Source organism: Schistocerca nitens, chromosome 8, assembly GCF_023898315.1.
Source record: "Schistocerca nitens isolate TAMUIC-IGC-003100 chromosome 8, iqSchNite1.1, whole genome shotgun sequence".
Lineage (NCBI taxonomy): Eukaryota > Metazoa > Arthropoda > Insecta > Orthoptera > Acrididae > Schistocerca > Schistocerca nitens.
Genome location: NC_064621.1, coordinates 189,270,145 through 189,276,144, shown reverse-complemented (window position 1 = coordinate 189,276,144; position 6,000 = coordinate 189,270,145).

Below are 6,000 nucleotides of genomic sequence, written 5' to 3'. Positions count from 1 at the left end.
TTAGTAAACGCTGATGACCATGGGAAATAGAACACAGATTCAGGCGCTCACGTAATGTTTCGATAGAAGCGGCTCATTTGGAAAGCGAGCTTAAATATCTCGTACCGAAAATTCAAGTCACCAGTATTGTAAAATACGAGCTTTTCGCTCACAGCTTCACTCGCGTATGTATATGTCACATACGTTTGAAACACACAGGCAAAATGAGTTCAAGTTGATCTTCAAATTCACAAGCCCACATTGGGGAAACACTTTACCAAACAGCATGAAGTATACCTGTTTCCTTTTTTCGCAATAGCCTCGCTTTTGCCCCTTACCCTAGAATCCAACCGACAGATTTCCGAAGCTCTTTAAGGCAGATTACAACTGTAACTGACTGTCGTTTCGAAATAAAGGACAGTCACTGGCAGCTGTATCATTACCTGCAGTTTTACACCATGTGACTCCATAGACGACGTTAAATGTCAACTAATCATAAAATCCGTGGTAAGTGCCCCAACTGCTGTTTTAAGGCAATCGCAAAGAAACTTCCCGAAAGCATTCCCTTTTATACACTTATTTTTTTATAGCCCAAACAAACGAAGACAGTTAAGCTACTAACATTTTTAGAGTAAAATTACTGTAAAACATTTGACAACAATAAAAGAAGTTATTAATAGAACAAAACAGGAACAGGGCCATGTGCCAACCTCTCTAACATAAAAACCGGGCTAAATGTACCACTTGTACCTGTAAATGTAGGAGTGTGGGAGGGATAATAATAATTATTCTACTATTATAAAAATCTGGAAACTACTGTTTACAGTTTTTCTATAATAACTATTCTATTATGAAAAGTCAGGAAGGCCTACTGAAGTGCTGTGTTAGCAGTGAAACTAGTTAAAGAACAAAGATAAAATCAACCACATGGTTTCGTTCTTACAAGTTTTATTTCAAAATAAATACCTTTTACAAAGTTTACAAAGTTACATTTTGTATTAATTTATCACAATTTTATAAACAAAATATTACCATGTTACAGTCTATAAACAGCTGCCGTATTTACTGAGTCAGAGTTTGGAGAAAGAGTTTGTTCTCTTGTTTGCGATAATGTATCATCTTTTTTATGTCCTCCTTCTTCTCAGCTTTCAATCTGGCTGTTAGTTTAAGCTGGGGTGTATCTAAACCTTTTATGGTTTCCATATTCAAACCTTTTTTAAATACATTCGTTTGGGTCGACGTTTCAACTTCATTGAATGTTTTTTATTGTAAACACTTTTCCTTGGATGGTTTTGGAAACTTTGAGCCAAACAACCCTGGAAATTTGTAATTTTTTTGTGATGAGGTGATAAGTAGCTACGTTATTCATAGTGGTTAGAAAAGGAGTTTTGGTATTGGCATTGCATAAAACTCTCACAAGACCCAAAGGAGCTTCACATTTTTTCAATAACAGCAATGTCTCGTAACAGGTTAAGTATGTGTGTCTTGAGACGACCTACTTGTGGTGAACTTCGTCAAAGGAATTATTAAATACCAAGTATATCCATAGGAACAGAACCATTTGATTTTTGTTTTGGTCGCAGCTGTTGTCAGACCACACTATTAACTTTTTTTCTGGGTAATTTTACTTTTAACACAGCTCGCTATTTCGTTGCCTCCCCTGCCAATCAAGCCCTCGTGCCAAAGAAACACAAAACTTTTATTATTATTTGCCACGTGAAATCCCAAATTATAACAAGAAAGTGGAAGTAAATAATACATTTGGCAGTGTGACTATGTTGTAAAAGAGAAAACCTGTTTTAAATCTAACGATACTGTGCAAGTATCACTTATAGGATTGGTAGCATATACATGATTACGCTTCATATCTTCTCTAGCATTTTCAGCGCGTGTATGATGAAATTCTAGTGAAGTACGATGTACACCTCTATTGGTTGAGTCATTGAAGATTTTACTTTTAACCAGATCAGATGTGTTACAGGTACTTTTCCTTGGGCGGTGAAATCTCAGTTTGGCAAAGTGTTCTTGCAATACTTTTTTGTAGTACAAATATCTACTGTTTGTATTTGGATAAAGCGTAACAAAGGCCTCATACATTCTGCTGTAACTTGGATTTGGGCTTAAAAACAGAAGGGAGTTTTTAGCCCTTGTGTAATGGCTTTCGTCCTTGAGGAAACTTTTGATGTGTTCAACAATGCGTTTTACATCAGTAGCTATATTTTTCCTTTCAATGTTTTTACTTCCCCTACGTTCAATGTAGGTAACAACACCACTATTTTTTGCTTTTGCCAAGGTTTCCACTCTTCGCCTGGTAATTTTGTCTATTTCCAGAAAGGTTTTTTTTGCAAACTTGAAAATGTCCACCTTCGTTAACAGGAACTGTATAAAAAACACTAGCCTGTCTTCGACTCTCCTCGGGTTCTTCGTAAAAATCATGACGCCTTCTTCTAACATTGCATACACTTACGTTTCCCATCAAATAAGGGTTGTGCTTAACATTATCACCTAGTTCTTAGAACTTAATGAATGTGTTTGTGTTCCAATGCAATGTCTCTATATTGACAGCGTCACCGGCAAGAGACCTACAACAAAGAAACACCAGAATTAGGTGCATTAAATAATGGGTGACTGCCACGAATAACCTGATTGTTGGCTACCCTGCACAGTTAGTAGGTCTACTATTGTCCAGGAAGCAAGTCAAACATAACCTAACATGGTCTGCATAATCTAAACGTAGGTTAGCTTAAAACGCCACAGAAAAATCATAATCAAGCGAATTTCTTCAAAAAAGTCCTAAGGCGTTAAAATTATCATGTACACTTACCTCATCAGGTGGAGGTTGTGTTTGTGGTACAGCAAAATAAATGGCTCCAAGCAATATGGGTCTTAACATCTGAGGTCATCAGTCCCCTAGACTTAGAACTACTTAAACCTAACTAACCTAAGGATATCGCACACATTAATGCCCGAGGCAGGATTCGAACCTGCGACCGTAGCAGCAGCGCAGTTCCAGACTGAAGCCCCTAGAACCGCTCGACAACAGCGGCCGGCTGTGGTACAGCTACTTTCTTATCGTTCTCTTGTGGTTTTCCCTAGGCTCTTAGCTTCTTATTTATTTGGGAAACATTACCTTCACCCCTTTTCCGGCGTTTTCTTGTTTCATCCATCACGTAAACCACAATAGTAAACACAACAGACAAGACTAATCACAGCAACTTGAACACAATCGAACCTCAAACTAAAAACAACAGCACGGGTACATAGCCCGGATTTTGTTTCAGAACAGGTGGCACTTAGCACCAGTAGCAATTGATTCTAAGTAGTAGCAAGTTTTACGGCTTTTTTAAATCCCGTGCCCCCACACACAACGACCACCCCTACTTGTGGCAGGGTACAATAATTTTGTACAAATAATTATAACAATAATGAATCACGTATATCAAAAAAGTGTCTCAAATTTCTCGAGAAAATCCTGAGTTTTACTTTTGTATTGCCTCCTTTTAACTGTAACTTCCAGCCGTATGGAAGGTCGGTGGTTTTTATGCCGACTGTGCTTCTTTACAGATAGCAAGTGGGACTTGAAGCAAGATTGACTGAAATCTTGGCAATGGTGTATAAGGATATTGTGACGTACATACATAAATCCAGTGATTTCTATAAATATGAAGGTCAATTCGATTGCGTTGAGGGATTTTGTTTTTTTACCGTTCGTAAATAACCACAAAAGTGCGTTATATTAGTGGAAACCATTTTCAACTTCAATGAATAGGTATATTGTATTAAAATCTTTAAATCAAAGAACAGGTAGAATACGGCCAATTGAAAGGAATATTTGTTTAACTAACAGTAGACCTATGGGATCGACACTCTAAATTTTAGTTTCCTGTGAAAATGAAAAACACGAAAATAAGTCAGTGTTCTGTACAGAACAGTTCACAGAACCAAAGCTTTGCACAACAACGGTGCTACAGTGGTCCTATGTTGGAAGGAGACCAGCGTAGTTCTACGTGACAGTAGAAGAAAGATAACTACATTCACAGTACTTTTTTTACTGTATTAGATCATTTCACAGCAATGGACAGAACTTGTAGCACAGACGTGGAACAGAAGTGATACTTTTCGATTTGTTAATGTAGCAGATTTTGTATTGAAGAAGTCGGCGGAAGAAAGCACTACCCCAGAAGAGCATATTTAGAGGAATCACACGTTAAATTAAATTTAAAGACGAAACAGCAATACAATAAAACAAAGCAATTCTTATGGTAGACTGGGTTCCCTAATAGTACGTACATATGTGTTACCAAAATTTAGTGTATTCGAAAACAAAATAGGTTCTATGATGAGTGTAGCATCATCTTCCACTGACCTTTTCAGTTCCATCGCTCTTATTATTCAGAAAGTGCAGCATCAGCCATTAATTGCCATCGTGTAAATCCATATAGGTAGTACCTCTGTGGGAAGGGATAAATCGAGTCGCTTTCTGGAACATGCTGTGCAACCTAATGAGTGAATGACGGATGATATTAAAGGTCGAAAATATAAGAAACTGACTAAAAACTGTTCTTTTGTGATCGCCTTGGAAAAACTTGTTTTCCTCTATTACCTAATCAGGTTCTGTTTTGCCCTCTACACAGTCCACAGAGCGAGTTGGCACAGTGATCAGCACACAACACTCGCATTAGGGAGAGGCGGGCGACGATGGCTCAAACACCTATTCTTGTTTACGTTTTTCGTGATTTCCCTAAATCGCTCCGGGCAAACGATGGAATCATTTCTTTGGAATATCGCATACGAAAACGATGGAGAAAAGAATGTATGTTGGTGCTAAAACGTTAAAGTCGCTTTTATTGGCCTATTTGGTAAGTTTACACGGTCCATCTTTTCCACAGGCTGTGGGTATGGCGAATGCCCGGTGAACGTCATCTGCCAGCGCGTAGTGCCAACAGTAAAATTCGGATGCGGTGGTGTTATGGTGTGGTCGTGTTTTCCATGGAGCGGACTGGTACTCCTTGTTGTTTTGCGCACTACTAGCACAGCACAGACCGACACTGATGATATAAGCATCTTCTTGCTTCCCACTATTGAACAATTCGAGGTTGGCGATTGCGTCTTTCAAGACAATCGAGCTCCTGTTCATAGTGCACGGCCTGTGGCGGAGTGGTTACACGACATCAACATCCCTGTAATGGACTGCCATGCACAGGGTTCTGACCTGAATCTTATGGAACTCCTTTCGGATGTTTTGGAACGCCTACTTCGTGCCGACATCGATACCTCTCCTCAGTGCAGCACTCAATGAAGAATGGGCTGCTATTCCCCAAACAACTTTCCAGTACCTGCCTGAACGTATGCCTGCGAGAGTGGAAGCTGTTATCAAGGCTAAGGGTGGCAGTTTGAAGTGGCTGTTGCAGAATGGAGCGGTCATTTGCTGCCATAGTTGACCGTGTTCGACTACCTCCCCTTCTTTGGGCAGTAGTGCTTGTGTTTTGGAACGGCCCCTATGCACGTGAAACAGTGCTGTGAGCAATAGAAAACTCCTGGGCTACACTCGTTACGCATAGTCCTCCTTCCAGTTTGCCGATGATTCTTCCCCGCGTTAAGTCATCCAAATGTTGTCTACTGGCCATGTCACAATGAAGAACACGACAAAAGTGCACTAAAACTCCTCGCTGATTGACACACATGACCTTTTCCCACTCCTTCAGCTGCCTCGTGTTGCCGGAGCAGCCCCATCTGGAGCTACAGTCATGCCAACCTCACACTACCAGATGTCCAGTCTCCTGTGAACGGTTGGTCGACCTGTGGGAGTCTAGTCGCACACTTTCATTGAGTTGTACCTAGTACTAATATGTTATCGTACTGTATCAGTCTCGTCCTTCAATCTTTTAGAGCGGCGTATTTATTCAAGTAAGTTCAGTAACATATTGTTTTGCTTGATACACCTTTAAATTTTAGATCGTCAGTTTCACGCCGTATTTGCTTGCTTTTTATTTCATTAGGATTTCGAAACAAAGGATGAGT